Raw genomic sequence first — 21,170 nt, forward strand, 5'->3', positions numbered from 1 at the left:
GCGGGGTGGAGCCTCTCAGAGGACAGTTACTGATGCGTTTATAAAATGATAAAGAGATGGAGGTTATGTTCTATGGGGGTGTGGTGAGGTATGGAGGAAGGGGATGTCTCAGCGGGCTCATGCTGAGGCATTCCTTCCACCTAAGGGACTCTCTAGTATAGAATAGCGTTTATTCAGGGCATGGGGAGGGGAATTAAGAGGGTAGCAGAGGCAGAGAAAGGCAGAGAGGGGGAGAGAGTAGAGAAGTAGAGGCCGACCATGACCACGTGGAGAGATTGGGGAAGGGAAGGGGGAAGGGAGGGGGGAAGGGAAGAGCCCAAGGGGGCAAGAGTGAAGCAAGAGTAAGAGAAGAGGAAGGAGGGAGCAAGCAGTCCCTTTCATAGTGGGTCAGGCCTACCTGCCTGTTGCCAGGCAACTGTGGGGCGGAGCTTAGACAGAAGGGTAACAGTTAGGCTAGGCTCCTATCTGCAAGCATTAAGAGGATCATTAACAGTGTCAGGGACTGGTGCTTGTCCATGGGATGGGTCTCGAGTTCGGCTGTGTTTTCTTGACTGGATACCACATGCATTGGACAGAATGCTGGGTCGTCGCATGCTTCTGTTCTCCTTGGTCGGACTGACTTCTCCTCGATCTAATTTGCTTCTTCTCCTGAAGGGAAAAAAAAATCCCTCAATTCTGTCCGTTCTAATCAAGGACAGCATATCATAACCAAACACTGAGTCCCTTCTGTCCCAGGAGACATCCTGTAACTTCTCCGTCGGAATCAGAACTGAACGCAGCGGGAGGGGGGGGGGCGGGCACAGAACCAGACGCTAAGAATAGCCCACTCCCACCGGGGACGCGCTGATACGCTTTGTGAAGTCACAAATAGTTCCATTCCTCCAGATAGGATTTGGGGGGGGGGGGGGGATTGAGCCGTGTTAAAACTCTGTAAATGAAGGCAGCTAGGGAAAGACCAGTTGAAGTGACCAGAGTAACTTAGGGAGCCCTTTGTGTCCGTCAGTCCGTCAGTTTGTCTGTTGTTGTGGGGAGACCGAGGAGGAAGGATTTATGGGGTTCACAGTTGCAGACCTACAGCCTGTCAGAGTGGGGAGGGGCAATTCACTTGTGGGAGTTAAGAAGGGAGTTCGGAAGGGCAGGGAGGGGCAAAGGAGAGGGGTGGGGGAGGATAGGAAACCAAAGGAAGAGAAAGAGTTAAAAAAAAACACAGGATCAAGTTCTCAGCACAAAGATTTCTTTGCCCCAGAGAGACAAAGAGCAGGGCTAAGAAGCAAAGCCAGGAGATAGAGGATGAGCGAGAAGGAGAAGGGAACAAGGGAGAGGGGGCAGGGATATTTGTCCCAGAGGAAGACAAAGGACGGCCTTTGGATAGAGAGGAGACCGACATGGCCCATGGGAAAATGGTAGTTTATAAAGGCAAAGGAGGAAACCCCATGTTAGGCTGAGTTGTTACATTTTGATTGGGCAGGTGAATTAGGTAGCCAGAGCCGCCTTTTGGTTGCTGGACTTCTATACTTTGACAGCTGGACCTTGGTGGCTAGCATTAGATACATAATCGAATGTTTTTTTTAGCAAAGCCTGCCGAAGCCATGTTTGCCATGCCCCGGCCTGCCAGAGCCCTTCAGACAGGGCTGTGTGTGGGAGCTAGCTCTGGCCTCCTTTTGTACTGTTATTCCCTCCAGGTGCCACAGCCATGGGATGGGGCCGCCTGCTCTCAGCCTTAGTCGGGTCCGCTCTGGAAAGCGCCACCACACAGAGTCCCAGAAGTGTGCTTGATTTAATCCCTTAAGCACTTGCAATCCGGCCAAGCTGAGAAATCAGCGTTACGTTACCCATCGTACCCTCCTGGCAAGGAGATGCTGAAGGGATGTCATGTGTTTGCTTGAATTCGATGGAGAGGTCTTAGCCAAATCTAAGTGAGCGAGGCAGGGTGGCTCCCCAGCCACAGGGCCCCCAGCACTGAGGCTGTGATAGTGCTACTTACAGGCTAGGGGAGGGGTGTGTTTGTGTGTGTGTGTGTGTGTGTGTGTGTGTGCCCTCGTGCCTGTGTCCTCCCCATGCTGAAGGCCGAGTCTAGCTCTGCACCTTTTTCAATAGTTTTTTGTTTGTTTGTTAGCTCATCTGGGGGTATTCCATGTGTCTGTACAATTTTTGATTGTTTGCTTTTGCTTTTATGTTTTTAGCAGGGTTTCACTATGTAGCCCTGACTAACCTGGAACTTAGTATGTAAGCCAAGTTGACTGGGTCTCATAGAAATCTATCTGCCTCTACCCCTCTGCCTCTCTGTCCCTCTGCCCCTCTGCCTCACTGCCTCTCTGCCTCTCTGTCCCTCTGCCCCTCTGCCCCTCTGCCCCTCTGCCTTTCAAGAACTAGGATTAAAGGCATGCTCGACCATGCTGGGCTTTGCTTTCTTTATACCCAAGTAGAAGATAGTAGCATGTTATTCCCATTTCATGACACCTTGCCCAGGGTTGGCTAGTAATAACAGAGCTGGACTTTGAGCCCCAGCTGGCTGGAGAGCCCCTCACCTCATCACCACACACACTATCTTGTGAGTAAAATACCAGCTGCTACAGACACTTCTATGAAACCTAGACACGAATAAACAAGATTTTGATACCCACCAACCCCAAGACGGAAAATTCAAACAAGTATCGAGGACGTCAGAAGCTAATTTAGACCAGCTTAGGGGGTCTCTTTCTTTAGGGCCATGACTGAAAGGGGTGAGTTTTACACTTGGGCCATTTGGAAAACAGGTGACACAAAGGAGACTGGTCACACAAGTAAATGACATTAGACAACCGGAAGGTACCAGCGCCGTTAGGATACGAACTTGTGCCAATTAGGGACACATGATGTAACTACAGTTCAAATTTTCCCAAAACCTAAGTCAAATGTACTTTTCAGTCGTGGTGACGAGTACTTGAGGGAGACAACGGAGGGGAAAGAGAAAGATCTGTTTGACCTCATGGGGTTAGACATTTTGGTCCATGGTTGGCTGGCCTGAGGGCTGGTCCTGGTTACCTGGGCAGAGGGAACCTTCATGGAGGACTTGTCTCCATCTGATTGGCCTGTAGGTGTTTCTGTGGGGTGGTTTTTTATTTTTAATTTTATTGCCAGTTAATGTAGGAGGGCCCAGCCCATTGTGGGTGAAGAGTCCAGCCTGCTGTGGGCCCAGGCCCTCCCTCACGGGCGGGCCTGGGCTGCAGGAGAAAGGTACTTGAACATGAGCAGCCGGGCAAGCCAATAAAGAGCTCTCCTCCATGGTCCCTGTCTTTGCTGTGCTTGGGTTCCTCCTGACCTGACTCAATAATGAACAAAAATAAGTCTGTGTGAGCCAACGAAACCATCTCTTCCCTAGAGATGCTGTAAGTCACGGTGCTTATCGTAGCAAAGGCAGGCAAATTAGAATGTGCAGTTCAGTAGCCTGAGGTGATGCAGAATGTGGTGGTGGAGAGATGTTGGACCACAGCATCTTACCTCAAGAGGTGCAGCTGGAGGCAGAGATGGGGAAGGAGCCAGGGACAAGACGACCCTCCAGAGGGGTCACTGGTGGTCGGTGCCTGGACCAGATGCATCTTTTTTGAAGAGTTTGAAAAGGTGTACGCAGCCGGGTGGTGGTGGCGCACGCCTTTAATCCCAGCACTTGGGAGGCAGAGACAGGCGGATTTCTGAGTTCAAGGCCAGCCTGGTCTACAAAGTGAGTTCCAGGACAGCCAAGACTACACAGAGAAACCCTGTCTCGAAAAACCAAAAAAAAAAAAAAAAAAAAAAAAAAAAAAAAAAAGAAAAAAGAAAAGAAAAGGTGTACGCACCAGAGAATGGCAGCTTTATTAAAAGTGAAGAGGAAGTACAATTTTTGGGTGTACTGCCCAGAGAAACAGAAGACCAGCTGAGTAAGAGAGCGCTCCAGGGCAGGGCGCCATTACTGTCTGGGTTGAGGTTTCCCTTCTGAGGTTCCAGAGCAGGAGGAGATTGCTAGCTGAGGGATGAAGGGAGGGTGGTGTCCCGTGTTGATTTACAGGTGTGAGCAACAGAACATTTGTTTCTCTCCCTAATAGTCAATTTATTGGTCCATCGATCCATGTCCTGGACCCAGCAAGATGCTTAGCATGTAAACGTGATCACTGAATTTGGTAACCTGATTTTAGCCCCTGGAACCCTGTCTTAGTTAGGGTTTTACTGCTGTGAACAGACACCATGACCAAGACAAGTCTTATAAAGGACATTTTTCATTAGGGCTGGCTTACAGGTTCAGAGGTTCAATCCGTTATCATCAAGGTGGGAGCATGGCAGCATCCAGGCAGAGCTGAGAGTTCTACATCTTCATCTGAAGGCTGCTAGCAGAACACTGACTTCCAAGTAGCTAGAGTGAGGGTCTTAAGGCCACACCCACAGTGACACACCTACTCCAACAGGGCCACCCCTTCTAATAGTGGCACACTCCCTGGCCCAAACATATACAAACCATCACAGACCCACAAGGTAGAAAAAAGAAAACCGAATCTTTGAATCCTGCATATTGTCCACTGACCTCCACATGCAAGTACCTAACAGACGTTTGTCTGTCTGACAGGCAGAGCAGACATTTTCCTGAGGGAAATGGACCACCCTGTGCTTAAACAGCAGTGGGAAGATATTTTCAGAATACATTCATAAGTCAGTGCCCAAAGTCCACGTTAGCCTCCTGTGGGCTCTGAGTGGCGGGAGCCGCCCGAGTGCCTCCCCAGGGCTGACAGAGGGGATGCAGGTTCGCAGCCAGCCGGAGGGAGGAGGGGATATTTTTAACATTTGTGGATTTCATGATGCAAATACCTCACCTCCCCCACCACATCAGCCTTCCAGCCACCACAGTCACTTCCTGGATATTGAACCATCTGCTCTTGCAAGCGGCTGCCAGCAGCCCAAGCAATCCATTGTACTAGCCCCTCAAGGTGAGTCCCGCAGATGTCCATTACACGGAATTTTGAATGTCAAGAGCTAAGAAAAAGTACATTTAAAAACTGGGAAAAAAACTAATTTCTAGGATTTTCTTCCACTACCCACCCCACCCTGCCCCACTTCCTCTATAAAACAAATTACAATCTTCGGGCACCATCATTTTATAAGAGAAACGGTGTTTTAGCTGACATGGCGGCATACCTGTCATCCTAACAATCCAGAGGCTGAGGCTGCAGGACTTGGGGTTGGTGGCCAACCCGTGCTACCCAGCAAGACTGTGTTGTTTGCTTTTCTTCACCATGACAGTGGCTAGAGTCACCTGAGAAGAGGGAAGCTCAGTTGAAAACATGCCTCCTGCAGACTGGCCCAGAGGCAAGTCTGTGGGAGCATTTTCTTGACAGGCGATTGCTTGCTGTGGGAGGCCCCACACCCTTGGGTGTTACCACGCCCGGACAGATGGTCCCTTCCCTGGGTTGTGTAAGAAGGCAAGTTGAGTGAGCCACCCAGTGAGTGAGGTTCAGGCACTATCCTCACCAGGACAGACTTCCTGACTCTGCACTAGAGATAGAGATAGAGATATATTCAGAGACCGATGGCGATTGCGTAATCTGAGGTGGAGACTTTGCCGACGTGTTCATAACCTTTAGTCTGTGAATTCAAAACAATTTTGTAAAATGCATTTTTTCTAAATTTTATTGGTCCCCCCCCCCCCCCCCCCCGCTCTGTGTGCACTGAGGTTTTGCCTGCTGAAAGAACAGGGGGTGCTCTGAGCACTCTCTCCAGCCCTACCTCTGTGAGTGTGTGAGTGTGTGTGTGTGTGTGTGAGAGAGAGAGAGAGAGAGAGAGAGAGAGAGAGAGAGAGAGAGAGAGAGACATACTGTAGCTCAGACTGGCTGGCTTTGAACTCACAGATTTCTGTATCAACCTCCCGCCACACCCCTTTACATTAATGTATTTAAATGTGTGTGTGTTTTTTTTACCATAGCTAAGGTGAGACACAACTTGATAATCCAGCATGGAGGGCCCCAGACAGTGGAGAAAACATTCAGGATTCTCAAGACCTTACTCCATAGTCTAGGCTGGCTTTAAACTCAAGACAGCAGTCCTCCTGCCTCAGCCTCCTGAATAGCTGAGTAGGAGCCGTTCCCTAGGTTGTTTTAGGACTGAGATGCTTGTTGGAGTTGAGGGCGGGCTTCTGAAAGGGAAAGATGCAAACAAGAGTAGAGAAGGAGCCTGGCAGAGGGGGACAAACGGGGGATGCTCTCGCCATCCCGGCAGGTATAAAGCTCTGCTGTACTCCTCTGTTCCATGAAGACGCTGGAACAGGCAGAGGGCAAAGGGGGTTAAAGTGGTCAGGAAAAGAAATTGAGAGCTCCACCCTTCGCTGTTACTTGTTCTGCCCCAGAACAGCCATGTTGCTGGTGATACAGTGCCTTCCTCAGCCCTGGACATGTACGTGTGAGTGTTTTACATAAGGGCCAGGCTCCTCAGGCCTTGATTGCAAAATACCTTTCTAGACTCCGATTTCATTTCTGCCGTAGATTAGGCCACTGCCGACTTAGGCCTGAACAGAGCATTAGATTCCCCTTAGCTGGAGTTGCAGGTGCTTGAGAGGCACCACGTTGGGTGCCAGGAACCAACCCTGGGTTCCCAACAGCAGCCACCCTTTTCGAGGTCTCTTCAGCCTCAGAGAGGCATCATCCACTTCTCCTCATCACTTGCCTGTTCCTTTACAGCCCCTCCAGTGTCTCTGTGTGTTGTTTCCCCCCCCCCCCACACACACACACCCTACCCCACTGATTGGTTTTCTACCCCAGGGTCTGGAAATCTCCCTACAAAGTAATCTAAGCAAATGAGCAGGATCGTGTTGGTAGATGGTCTGAAACTGCAATGCCTGGTTTGTGTGAGTCGCATGCAACACATCCCTTTACCTGGCCAAGTACAGCTCCACACCAGCCAGGCTGGGGAAACAGGGACGTCAGACAGCAGGGTCTCTCTTTTGTACTACCATGAATAACCCGCCTGGCCTGAAGGTGCCCTGTTTATAGAAGAGCCTGTGGCCTTGCTTAAACAAATCATTACCGCAGTGTTCTCCCAAGTTAAAAAGAAAAGTCTAACTTAGCGATCTTGAACCACGCTTCTGTTTACTCAGTTTTCAATGGTTTAGTGGCCCATAAAGACCACTAAACCAATGCTACACAGTGGTTCTGCGCTGCAGAGAGCATCATCGCCAGCACACCATGGGTTTATCTTTGGAGCCATTCCTTTGTGACGCTCGGTCATCGTCTCACTTTCATATTTTGGCAAACAATTCCTGACCGTGGATTAGGAGAACAAACCCTTGATGCTTTGTTCCCCTCCAGCTGGGCCCTTCCGCTGCATCTAGCCCTTCAGTGCATCCTTGATGTAAAAAGCAAAATGTTCCAGGGATATCCAGCCAGCTCCTGGGCGTTTCGTGTAGCTTTTGTTATCTTGCCTTAAACTCCAGAAACAGGCTGTGCTACCAGCCTCCACCCAGGTTCCCTCGGATCTGCGGATGACACACACACACACACACACACACACACATACACACACACACACACACACACAGTGCTCAATTTCAGCCTGCCTTCTTGGCTCAATAGCTGGGCGCTTCTAATCTCCCATCACTAGCGTTTCTAATCTCCAGCCTGAGGAAACAGCCTGTGGTCACTCCGCCCAAGATTTCACAAGGCTGCCAGGCAATGGTGGCGCATGCCTTTAATCCCAGCACTTGGGAGGCAGAGGCAGGCAGATTTCTGAGTCGGGACCAGCCTGGTCTACAGAGTGAGTTTCAGGACAGCCAGGGCTATACAGAGAAACCCTGTCGCGAAAAACAAACAAACAAACAAACAAACAAAAAGGGTTTACAAGGCCGATTGGCTTTTCCTCCTCATGAAGGAACCCCCGAAGGGAGACCCTCACTCCAGTCTCAGGAATCGCGAGCCCAGAAAGCCACAACAGTCAAGCTTGCTTCAAACACACGAGGTTTTAATGGCACACAAACCAGCATGCTGAGGTCGAGACCCATACACCACGGAGGGGTAGAGGAGTCCGACCACGACCCTATTTTCCAGCAGGCTTAAAATGGCAAAAAAACACAACCTAGGGGGAGGATCGGAGAGGAAATAGGGGAAGTCTAGGGGCGGATATTTACTTCAAGGCACCTGGGACATTGAAACATTCTATGGTTGTTTTTCCCAAAAGTTCCGGGGAATTAGGCCATCTGGCCGGGGGCCGGGGCCCATGTTCTCAGGGCAGTCATTATTTATTTATTTATTTATTTTTATTCTTCACTCCTAAGCAATATGAAAATCCTCTTCCTCTCCTGTGTCCCTTTGCCTGCTTCCAGGGACCAGAAGTCCCGCCTCTTTCCTTCCGCCCAGCAATTGGCCCCTTGCATCTTTATTGATAGGTCAAGAACCAATTGGAGAACAGCATCAGGACCACCCTCTATACCTAGCTTCCTACTGCAGTAGGCTGAGCTACGGTTCAGGTCAGTTCCAATAGCCCACCCAGCACATCCCTAGACCAACATCACCCTCCTCCTTACCAAGTCTGACGTCAACTCATTGTGCTCAAGAACTTTCTTCAGCAGGGAAATGAGCCCAGTGCCGTTTTCTCACATTTCTATTTCTTAAACTCTACAGAGAAAAAAAGAATAGTATTTTGTTCATGCATACTCTTACTGTTTAGAAAATGGTTTTTGGATGTCTTAGTTCATGTAGCTCTGAGTCGGGATTTCCATCTAAAAAGTAAAAATGATCGTTAGGGGGTGTGACTCAGTGATAGAGCCCTTGACTAACATACATATACGGCTTTGAGTTCAATCTCCAGTGGTAGCAAAGAATAAAAAATGAATAAATTACAAAAGGGAATTTAAACTAGTAAAATTCAATTGTCAGGGCTGGAGAGATGACTCAGCAGCTGAGAGCACTGGCTGTTCTTCCAGAGGTCCAGAGTTCAATTCTCAGCAACCACATGGTGGCTCACAACCATCTGTAATAGGATCCGATGCTCTCTTTGAAGAGAGCAACAGTATATTCATATACATAAAATAAATCTTAAAAAAACAAAAACAGTTCGAGGCCAGCTTGGTCTACAGAGTGAGTTCCAGGACAGCCAAGGCTACACAGAGAAACCCTGTCATTAAAGCAAAACAAAACAAAAAACAAAAACTCAGTTATCCTGGATGCCATCAATCCTACTATGTTCTTTACCTGAGTAATTATTGTTCCTGTGAGGCAGGGGCTAAGGGGCTTTCAACTCAATCTCCAAGGGTCAGAAGGGAACAAGTGAAAGGTTATCCATCCCTGGGCCCTAGTCTCAGAGTATGGACAGACCCACCCCAATCCGGTCCATTCTGACTCTTTCCTTCCTGGTCTGGTCTCTAGCCACCGGCTTCCACACCTTAACTCTGGTCCCCTTTGAGACGTCTCCTCCTCTCCACTCCCTACAGACTATAATGAAAGGAATGTTCCAAACTCTCTCTGTATACTAGAAATGCCTACATTGGTTTCTGGAAGAATCCCCCATCATAGGCAAACACCCAAACTCTGAGTCTGAAATGCCTATACTCTAGTGGTGCCCAGTAAAGTCGCATGCTACTCTGCCTGTGGCAGGGCAGGTGTCCCTGTGGCACAGAGGTAGCATGGGAAATGTGCCCCTCACAGGTCCAACCAAAGGCGAACCTCACCAGGGGCAGCACGCTAACCCCAGAGCGCAGAGCTGTCCGCTTTCAGACTCATTCTACTTTCTTTATCTTCTGCGGCTCCTCGGTGCCATAATCCAACATCTCTCATTGCTTCTTAGCTCTGAATTCCAGTGTTAGCATTCAGCAACTCTGCTCTGGGTCCTTGGAGGACTTTCTCTCCCGAGCCTTACCTTAATCTTCCCCAGGCATGTTACATACCCACAGCTCAGTGCTTCTGCTCCCACTGTAGGCAAGCTAGAGAAAGCCACGATTTCTTCACAATCAGGAAGGTAGGATTTCCCCCAGGCCTGACTTTCTGAGCTTACAGGACTAGCTAAGACTCACCATCTGATCTTCACCCCAAAGCAGAGGTTCTCTTAGAACCTTAGACTGAGTTTGGAACTTCATCAAGTGACATCCCTTGACCCCCCCCCCCAAAAGCCAGGATCTGGACTGTAGCACAATCCCTGGGTCTGAGCATAGGTATTTTAATTTTAGGGTGTTCGCTTTTTGGTTTGAGGTGCTGGGGATACTGTGAGAACCATCACCCCGCTTTTCTCTTTGCCAGTTCATACCCCTGCTGATTCTTGGAGCTGACTCTCAAGAGACCGCACCCCACACACCCAGCACAAAGCTTAACAATCGCACCTGTCTCCCTCCTTGTCCTCCTTACCTCACCCCGGCGAACACAATTTAACCATCGTGAGAAAGGGCCCCTCACTCCAGCTCACAGAGAATAGATGCCATTGCATTGCACATAGATCCAGTTCACTTGATCTGTAGCCTGCAGTAGACAGGTTTGTTGATTACAAATAGAACTTAGGACTTTGCTTTGTTTTTTAAAGATGTTTTCAAGTAGCCGTGTGTGTGTGTGTGTGTGTGTGTGTGTGTGTGTGTGTGTGTGAGAGAGAGAGAGAGAGAGAGAGATACAAAGTGCCCAAGGAGACCAGAGGAGTTGGATCCCCTGGAGCTAGAGTTACAGGCAACTGTGAGCTGCAAGGTATGGGTACCCCAAATTGAACTTGGGTTCTCTGCAAGAGCAGCATAGTGATTTTAAGTGCTGGGCCATCTCTTCCAGCCCAGAACTTAAATTTTTAATTTTTTTTCCGCTTTCATTTTCCTTTGGTAAAAAAACTTAATACGCTGTTAAAAAACAGAGTACATTCAGGGGTGAAGTGAGAAAAATATTTAGCTTAGCTGGCGAGAGGAACCAGAACTGTGCAGTGAGCAACAGTGACGTTACTTGAATGTGCAGACTGCTGAGCTCTGTGGAACTGGGTCTGTGGGGGAAGAACATGGTTTCACTCGGAATGTCCTTCAGGAGAGTGCACTAGAGTCTCTCTCACCCAGAAGGCACGCAGCGTAGGCTCCAGCGTGAAGTGAGGTTGGATGAATACAAAGTGTGATTTTGATTTCGCAGCACAGGACCGGCCATCCTTGACCCTAGTCTAGATTCTGCTGCTGACTAACCGCTAACGTCACTGCGTCCTGCAGCGCGGTCCCTGAGCCCAGGGGTCTCCACAGGGACAACGTGTGCCCAGAGCTGTGGGCACAAAAATGTATGAACACTTTTCATATAGGGTTCCATTTAATCTTCAGAGCCATTCCTTAAGGATGGCTGCCGTCATCCCCAGCTCAGAGAGAGGGGTGTTCAAGGGTAATGTGAGATGCGGTCTGATTTAGCTAGCTCTGATATGCATTCCTCTACTCTACTTTACACCTCTCCTTGGCTCCACATTTGCAAGTAGCTCTGGTGCTTTGGGGCAGCTCTGACATAGGAGACATCGAGACATCCCGACAGTTTGGGGCTTGCTCTCCCCTCCCCTTGTCCCCTGGGTTTGCAGTCTCTCCTGCCGCACGGGACTGTCCAGAGCCCTTTGACTTATCGCCTTACTTTAACACTTACTCTGGGGGTCGGCGGTCAGAAGCTAATACGTCTGTGTCAAGGTGTGACCCTCTACACGTGTCCTCACTCAGTCTTCACGACAGCTTTGTAAAGTAGCCCTCTTCTCAGCTTTATAGATAAAAGCTCAGAAAGGTTAAGCAATTGGCTCCATTCCCAGAGAAAGTAAAAAGGGAGCCATATTTTACATCCAGGCAACTACCTGTGGCCATCCCGGCTGCAGCACACGCAGACGGGACACCAGGGAGCTCTTGTAATTCCCTGTTTGCAGTTCTTGACGGGGTGAGGGGTGGAAGCGGGGTGGGGGGGTCTCTTCTGTCATCATTCCATCCCCACTGTCACCATTACAATAGCTAGAAAATCTTCATTATTGACAGACCCACTAAACCAACAATTATAAGTTATAAGCATTTCTGACCTTTCTTTTTTCTTTTTTTTAAAGATTTATTTATTATTATACATAGGTACACTGTAACTGACTTCAGACGCACCAGAAGAGGGGCATCAGATCTCATTACAGATGGTTGTGAGCCACCATGTGGTTGCTGGGATTTGAACTCAGGACCTCTGGAAGAGCAGTCAGTGCTCTTACTAGCTGAGCCATCTCACCAGCACCCCCCCTTTTTCTAAATTGGATATTTTCTTTATTTACATTTCAAATGTTATCCCCTTTCCCAGTTTCCCCTCTGAAACCCCCCCATCTCCTTCCCCCTCCCCCTGCTCATCAACCCACCCACTCCCTCTTTGAGGCCCTGGCATTCCCCAACACTGGGGCATAGAGCCTTTGTAAGACAAAGGGCCTCTTCTCCCATTGATTGACTAGGCCATCCTCTGCTGCATATGCAGCTGGAGCCATGAGTCCCACCATGTGTGCTCTTTGGTTGGTGGTTTAGTCCCTGGGAGCTCTGGGGGGTACTGGTTAGTTTATATTGTTGTTCCTCCTTTGGGGCTGATTTCTGACCTTTCTTAAAGGTACAGGCAGACCTCACACCCCTGGCTCACAGTAGCTTCATGCATTGTTCATTAGGAACTTGGATTTCTGTTCTTTAACATAAATGGCAGATTAAGGAGCACACACTGCTATAGCCCCACCAACCACATTAGGCAGCCAGAGGGTCTCCCAGGGTCTTCGTTTTGTTGTTGTTGATTGGTTGGTTGTTTCCATTTCATTTTACCTGCTTATTTCAGAATAGACCAGGCTGGCCCCAGTTCTGACAACTACACTCTCTCCCTCTTGTTGCTTCTGTCTTGATTCTGCTCATTGCTGTCATTCCTGTGCTGGGACCCTGCCCTGCTCTCCTCTTTTGACTTTGAATAAGTATCTTGTGCTCTTGGTGCACGGGGATCTGCCCTGTCTCTTGTAGGGACACGTGGCCATGTTGTGTTACAACTTCCCCGCGAGCCAGACCTAGTGGTGCAGGCCTGTAAGATAAACAAGGCAGGAGGATACCAAATTCAAGGTCAGCTCTAGCTGCACAGGGAGACCAGATATAGAAGGAGGAGGGGCAGAGGATGTAGCTCAGCCATAGAGGACTTGCCTGGCAGGTGTGAGACTTTGGGTTCAGTCCCAAGTCAAGGACTGGCCCCTGAAGACCAGGCTGCTTGCAGTAGGCTGCAACCATCCTTCCTATAGTCCCCATCCTTTATTGCCAACTAGCTGTGTCTCCCCAGGGCCTTTTGGGTGAGCCTGGGTCTCTTCACAAGTTCTAGAACTAGTATAGAACCACACATGGCCCTTGGATGCCTACTTATACAGCAAATAAAGCCAATTATTTTTGGCCGACTGCTTGGACTCAGCAGCGAGGCTTCTCAGAATATTAAGATTTCTTGCTCTTCTGGGAACCCTGGGACAAAGTTTTCTGCTGAAGACTCTCAGATGAGCTGCCAAGAAGACGACGGTCTCCCTGGCAGGGGAGCTGTGTGTCCTATTTAAAGAATGAACCTTACACAAGAGCAATAGCACTGGATGGCCAGGGTGTTCATTGAGGACGAGGAAGGTGGCCACGTGGTAGAAATGAGACAGGAAATGGAGCTGTGTTCAGAAACAACGCTGGCCACTTGCCCTGTTTGGAAATTCTGTTTAAAGTTATTGAATTCATCTCGAGTGCTGTGAATTATTTATTCATGTTCTATATTTAACTTGTTAAATGAAGAGCGTGTTCCTGTAAAGGAAAGCCTGTTTCAGTCTACTGCAGATAGTCTTGAGAAAGGTTTCTAGAAGTTAGAGCTTGGTCCCAAGGAAGCCTGAGGATCATGAAAGAAAGAGAGAGAGGGGGGAGGGGAGGGGAGGGGAGGGGAGGGGAGGGGAGGGGAGGGGAGAGAGAGGTGAGGGGAGAGGAGGGGAGGGGAGAGGGAGAAAAGAAAGAAGAAAGGAAGGAAGGGAGGGAGGGAGGGAGGAGAGGAGAGGAAGAAAATGAAAGAAAGGAAGGAAGGAAGGAAGGAAGGAGAGGAGAGGAAGAAAATAGAAAGAAAGAAAGAAAGAAAGAAAGAAAGAAAGAAAGAAAGAAAGAAAGAAAGAAAGAAAAAGAAAGTTAGTTAGTTAGTTTCCTGCTCAGATTATCATCACAGTCATTGGGTGTAATGCTGGCTGTGTGTCAGTTTCCTCTTCTGGTATCTTTCGAATTCACACAGAGGTAGTGACTCCCTCTGAGCCTGCTCGTATGGTAGAGGCTGGGCATATTGGAAGTATAGTTACCATGAATGAGAGGCTACCGTGAGAGTCATGCGACTGTAGTCTAGGATCAGATACTGAGGCAAGGCAGAGAAGGCTCAGAAAATGGATCTTGGTCTACTATAGTCAACCCGAATGTTTTATTTATTTGGAGATAGGGACTCAAGTAGCCCAGGCTAGCTCAAACCTGCTATGTCACTGAAAATGATATTGTATTTCAGGTCCTCCTGTCTCTATCTCCCAAGTGCTGGGATGAAAGATGAAAGGGGGGTGTGTGTGTGTGTGTGTGCGCGCGCGCGAGTGTGTGTGTGTTTAATTAGTCACTGTTCGCTTTACCATGCCTATGTGTATAGTAACAGCTGCTAAACACTAAAGTTGCCTTATGGTTTCACGTTTTGTTTTTTTGTTTTGTTTTTTTGTTTTTCGAGACAGGGTTTCTCTGTATAGCCCTGGCTGTCCTGGAACTCACTTTGTAGACCAGGCTGGCCTTAAACTCAGAAATCTGCCTGCCTCTGCCTCCAGAGTGCTGGGATTAAAGGCCACCACACCCGGCTATGGTTTTTTTTTTTAAATGATTTATCCCCGCACCTCCCCACCCCAAGTAGATGGTATAGATTAGGCATCACTAACTCAAAACTCCAGGACTCTTTTGAATACTAAGATAATGCCACAGTAGACAAGCCAGATACTGCAGAATTGGCCCCTTGCACAAAATCATCAAAAATATTGTATAAAATTACCTTTAGGCTACAGTGATAATACACATATGAATTTCATACTTATTCTCAAGTACTATCTTCTAACACATCTCATTCTGGGCATGTAAGTTCTCCAAACCTTGAAAACCCCAGTTCAAAACACTCTAGTCTCAAGGAATACTCAATCAGGAATTGCCCTTCACATGTCTGCTCGGAGACTGGAGACATGGCTCGGTGGTTAAGGACAATGGCTGCTCTTGCAGAGGACCAGGGTTCAATTCCAGCACCCACGTGGTGTGCTCCAGTTCTACAGCATTTGCTGCCTTTTCTCAGCTCCTCAGGGCCCAGGCGCACTTCTGGTGCACAGACATACGTGCAAGGCAAAACACGTGTAAAATAAAAGGAATATATCTAATTTATTTTTTTTCAAATCTGCATAGGTTTTTTTTAAATCCTTTTATAATTCTTCCATATCTTCTAATATTCTGTCTGTCCAGTATTCTGTAAGATCAGTTTAACAAGATAACATACCAAGTCCAGTTCCTGGATAAATGGGGTTTTTATATAGCATTATGATATCAGATGAGAAAATGTTGACATTCTGAAGGAAAGAGTGGTTGTGAGCATATTTACGACAGGTGCAAGTGTCAGGAAGGGACTGACACTTGGCCAGGAAGCAGTGGCATTCATGGGTTGGGTCCCCAGCCCCAGAATGAATCGTTTCCGATCCTGGCCCCTCCCCACATGTGTCTGAAACAAGATCCTCGACTTACTTTTTTTTATTTATTTATTTAATATTTATCTATTTATTTTATGCATACAGCATTCTGCCTGCATGTATGGCTACGTGCCAAAAGAGGGCACTAGATCCCATTACAGATGGTTGTGAGCCACCATGTGGTTGCTGGGACTTGAACTCAGGACTTCTGGAAGAACAGACAATGCTCTTAACCTCTGAGCCATCACTCCAGCCCAGTCCTCAACTTACCTGTGCCTCATTTTTCTGATCCATAAAACAGATAACAAAGGCCTTGAGATGTACTCTAGATGATACAAGAAAATCTCTACAGATATTACCTGATACACAGTTGGAGCTCAATAAATACCAAGTATTATTTAATAAAATAGCAAAAGAAGAAAATAAAGCTGGGCATGGTGGCGGCGCATGCCTTTGATCCCAGCACTTGGGAGGCAGAGGCAGGCAGATTTCTGAGTTCAAGGCCAGCCTGGTCTACAAAGTGAGTTCCAGGACAGCCAAGGCTATACAGAGAAACCCTGTCTCGAAAAAAAAACAAAAACAAAAACAAAAACAAAAAAAGAAAAAGAAAAAGAAAAGAAAAGAAAACAATTGAATTCTGTACAACTTACCCATGAATACAAATGATTGGAGATTTCTAATCTCAAGCATGAGATTAGAAAGAAAAAAAAGCTGGGGGAAAAAAATCACTCTCAGTATTTACAACAGGCCAGCTGGTTAATCTGTCTAATAGTTATTAATCCTTAGGTGAAATAGAAAAAGAACAAAGCACACAAGCTGACAGTTTACAAAAGAAATCAGATAGGCCACAGGAGCACATATTTGCCCTCATACATCATAAAAATGTGATAAAGACATAGTGGTATATCAGAAAGAGAGAAGTTGTAAATTGCTAATTTCAGACAGAGGGGCATTACAGCCTATTTGATGCACATTAAAAGAATAATGAAGCCGAAGATCTCTGTGCACAAACAAGTTTGCTCATATTGGAAGATAGCCCTACTGTAGCAGTATCGAGAGTAAATGGGATTGGCGGGGCGGGGTTAAAAAGAGTAAACGGAGTCAGCCGTCATCAATGAAGTAAATTGAATTAATCACTGACAACCTTTCAGAGAAGAAAGGACCAGGCCCGGTTATGCTCTTGGGTCAAATCTGCTGCATACCACTTTTCTCAGCTTTATCTGGAAAACAGAAGCCAAAGGGCCATGTCCCAGCTTACACTGAGACCAGCATTGTTACCCTGTTATCAGAAACAGGACAGTGAGAGAAAAAGACCCCAACACTAGTGTCTCTTATGAACTCAGAGGCCAGAGTCTTCAGCAAAATACTACTTAAGTTGATTCCAAATGTATAAAATAATTATATGCCATGGTCAAACAGGTTTCATTCCAGCCACATGAAGCAGGTTCAGTTGGCTCAAAAGTCAAGTAATGAGCCAAGCATCAACTATGTTATTATAATTATAGTACACGCGTGTGATCCCTGCTCTTGAAAGATGGGGGCAGGGCTGGCGAGATAGCTCAGCGGGTAAGAGCACTGACTGCTCTTCCGAAGGTCCTGGGTTCAAATCCCAGCAACCACATGGTGGCTCACAACCATCCGTAATGAGATCTGATGCCCTCTTCTGATGCGTTTGAAGACAGCTACAGTGTACTTACATATAATAAATAAATAAATCTTAAAAAATTATATTAAAAAAAAAAAAGAAAGAAAGATGGGGGCAGACGCCGGACGTAGTGGCACACGCCGGGCATGGTGGCGCACGCCTTTAATCCCAGCACTCGGGAGGCAGAGGCAGGCAGATTTCTGAGTTCAAGGCCAGCCTGGTCTACAAAGTGAGTTCCAGGACAGCCAGGGCTACACAGAGAAATTCTGTCTCGAAAAAGAGAGAGAGAACGGACGGACGGACAGACGGACAGTGGGGACAGGAAAACCAAGATCATTCTCAGCTGTGCCGTAAGTTCAAGGCCAGCCTGGGCTGCATGAGACCCGTCCCCAGTTTATACAGGGCTAGGCATCGATCCCAAAGCTTTGTGCATGTGAGGCAAGCCCTCTCTGACTGGTCAATATGCCTTTCTGATTTCTAAAAAGGAAAAAGACCTGAATTGACATTTGGGGAAAGCAGGACATACAGACAGCAGCCAAGCACATGCAAAGAGCCCCGGCACCATAGGTCATTAGGACATTGCAAACTCGAACACTGATAGGCTGCTACGCGCCTGCTACAGTGGTTAAAATCCAAAGCCCTAACAAACCAAATGCTGGTGAGGAGGCAGAGCGACAGGAAGATGATGACCTCATTAGGAGGCAGACTGGCCCGTTCCCCACCAAGCCAAACACCGTCTTACAATGTGACCCAGCAGGTATGGCCATCGACAAGGCTGGGGTGAAGAGGAGGAATGGCAGCCAGGATTTCCCAGGGAGGAAAGGTAGGGAAGTAGGAAGAACACAAGGGGTTTTCTAGGAAGGAAGCTGTTCTGGAGTACTGTGATGCAAGCTGGTTACACATTGCCAAAGGTGGAGCAGTCGTGGCTCACGCCTTAATCCCAGCACTTGGGAGACAGAGGCAAGGCCAGCCTGGTCTACAGAGTGAGTTCCAGGACAGCCAGGGCTACAAAACCAAAAAAAAAAAAAAAAAAAACTATTTACATTATGACTCATAACCATAGCAAAATTACAGTTATGAAGTAGCAACGGAAATAACTTTACTGTTGGGGGGAGGGGGTCACCACAACATGAAGAACTATATTAAAGGGTCACAGCGACAGGAAGGTTGAGAACCACAGGGCTAGCTCAAAGCATGAATCCCAATGTAAACTCTGAACTTTGGTTAATAATATGTTATTAACAGTCCCCTTCAAGCTTGGGGAGGTCGAGGTTACCCTGGTGGCAGAATGGCAGTTACGATGAACACTATAGTCATGTCAACCTGGATCTCTAAAGCTATAGACAGTACGGGTTATTGATGCTGTCCTGACAGAGTTCTCTTATCGTCATTCCTTGACAAAGGATATGAACCTTGTTTTGTTTTTGAAACAAGGTCACAATGCATTACCCAGCCTAGCCAGGAAGTCTTGTTTAATTTTTACTTACATTTATTTTATATGCATGAGTGTTTTGCCTGTATGTTTGTCTAGACATCATGTGTTTGTGTGGTGGCCCCAGAGGCTAGAAAAGGGAGTCAGAGCCATTGGAACTGGAGTTATAGCCAGTTGTGGATTGACATTTGAGTGCTGAGAATTAAACTCCGGACCTCTGCGAAAGCAGAAATTGCTTTTAAACATAGAGCTCTTTTTCTAGTCCCAGTAGCCAAGACTTCTTGAATTCCAATGATCCTCTGTCCCAGCATCAGGAAGCCAAGGTGTTTAAGTCCATCTTTAGGGAGAAATATGTGTAAACCCACATATTTAGTTTCAAGTATCAACGTGAAACTAAATCCCTAAGCTCTGCCCAGCTGCAGAAATTAAAAGCCGCAAGATCAATAACCAGATCACTAATTGGTGTTACAAGTGCTCAATTATTTATAGTCACCAAAGTCACCACACATAAAATTGATAAGCAAGTAGATGGTAACGTGTACGTGGGAGATACCTGGGCTTGGAGAAATGCTTTCAGTGTGTTACAAAGGCAAATGAGGGTTGGTGAGGGACTCTGCGGAGTGGATAGAAGTATATGTTTTGCCAAGATTTAGGAGGCAATCCCTTGTCAGCATCCATTCCTGCACTGGTGAGACCCTGAGAAATCCTGCCCAAACTCACCTATCAAATTGATGCTGTACTGTAGACACACATGGGATTCCAGTCAGTCTGGGCCACTCTGTCTGTTACCTAGGAAACCATTATTGGGTTTTGCTTTAGCAAGAAGAGCAATGGTAAGTGAAGAGCCATCTCAGAATCCTCTCTTAATGGCTTTTGTAGCTTCACAGGCCTCCTGCTTGCTTCTCTTCTATCCACTGCTCCAGTTTGATCTGGGTCTGCACAGTCTGGACCACTGCTTGTACACACACATACACACATGCTTATACCCACATACAAACACACACACACACACATATACATATACACATACACAGACATGCACATACACATACATACGCACACATATACGTATATACATACACACATGCATACACACACATACACACATACACACATACATACAAAGACATATACATATGTACATACACACATACACACATGCATACATACACAGACATGCACATACACACACACAGAACAAGGCATACAGACACAGACACACATATGCATACACACAGATACACAGACACACACACACATGTATATACACAGACACACAGAAACATACACATACATACATAGACATGCACATATACACACACATACATACATACACACAGACACACACAAAGCAACATCAGCAAAGCTTTAAAGTCCTTAGTTTTTCGCTTGCTGCTTTGTGTTTTGCGCATGCTTGTTTTGAAGCCGGTGTTTATTATCAGGTTATTGCTCATCAAACCTTTCTCTTCAGCCTTTCCCCTGAAATCCCTGGTGCTACCGAAGCTGTCATGATCCGTCATGAGGTCATCATCATGATCCGTCGGAACAGAGCTGCTGCCGCCCCTTACAGGGCGCACGTTCTGTATTGTGAGACTGCCCCGTGGCCATTGTACCGGCAAAGCCAGGGACCGTTCCCTGCTGTTCCCAGAGCAGGGCATTAATTTCCATCCACCAGCACTGCCCTCCCATGTCTGTGTCTTCATAAGACAAAGGAAGTGTTCTCTTGTCCCATGTGTGGATGAGAAGTGGGGAAGGGAGACAGGCCACCCATGAGGTTAAGAAGTCAGGTATAGGGGCTGGAGTGATGGCTCAGCGGTTAAGAGCACTGACTGTTCTTCAGAAGGTCCTGAGTTCAAGTCCCAGCAACCACATGGTGGCTCACAACCATCAGTAATGAGATCTGACGCCCTCTTCTGGAGTGTCTGAAGACAGCTACAGTGTACTTATGTATAATAATAAATAAATCTTTATGGTAGCATCGGGTCATAACCTCATGCACCCAGAGGATGATGTATTCACGGCCAGTTTGGGCAACTTAGAGTCTGTCTCAAAATAAAAAGTAGAAAATCCGTTTATGGGTACAGCTGGGTCATAGAGTGCTTGCCTGGCCTGGCATGCGCGAACCTTGGGTTTGATCCATAATACTAATAAGCATCATATCAAGCCAGGCATGGTAATAGCAGCACTTAAGAAGCCATGAAAGAAGATTTCAATGTGTTCCAAGCCAACACAGTGAATACCAGGCCAGCCAGGGGCTACCGGGGAAACTGTTTAAAGGGACAGGAGAGCATTCTTTTTTTTGTTTTGATTTTTGTTTTTCGAGACAGGGTTTCTCTGTGTAGTCCTGGCTGTCCTGGAACTCACTCTGTAGACCAGGCTGGCCTCGAACTCAGAAATCTGCCTGCCTCTGCCTCCCAAGTGCTGCGATCAAAGGCATGCACCACCATG

The 21,170-nt window shown here is 47.3% G+C and overlaps 1 protein-coding gene and 1 long non-coding RNA gene across 12 annotated transcripts in view; one reads left to right on the forward strand and one right to left on the reverse strand.

The window, feature by feature from the left end:
• Positions 1 to 21,170, forward strand: part of Pced1b (PC-esterase domain containing 1B) — a 138,721-nt gene that overhangs the window by 90,745 nt on the left and 26,806 nt on the right. The window lies entirely within an intron of this gene.
• On the reverse strand, positions 452 to 19,734 carry Gm33325. Of its 2 annotated transcripts, XR_875640.2 has the most exons (5): positions 19,443 to 19,734; positions 10,329 to 10,439; positions 8,516 to 8,606; positions 5,143 to 5,260; positions 452 to 648 (listed from the first exon to the last, which is right to left on the reverse strand). It is a non-coding gene; the product is annotated as a predicted gene, 33325 (long non-coding RNA). The 2 variants fall into 2 exon arrangements; XR_875641.3 differs by lacking the exons at positions 8,516 to 8,606; positions 10,329 to 10,439; positions 19,443 to 19,734 and adding an exon at positions 5,476 to 5,493.

This window comes from Mus musculus, chromosome 15, assembly GCF_000001635.26.
Source record: "Mus musculus strain C57BL/6J chromosome 15, GRCm38.p6 C57BL/6J".
NCBI lineage: Eukaryota > Metazoa > Chordata > Mammalia > Rodentia > Muridae > Mus > Mus musculus.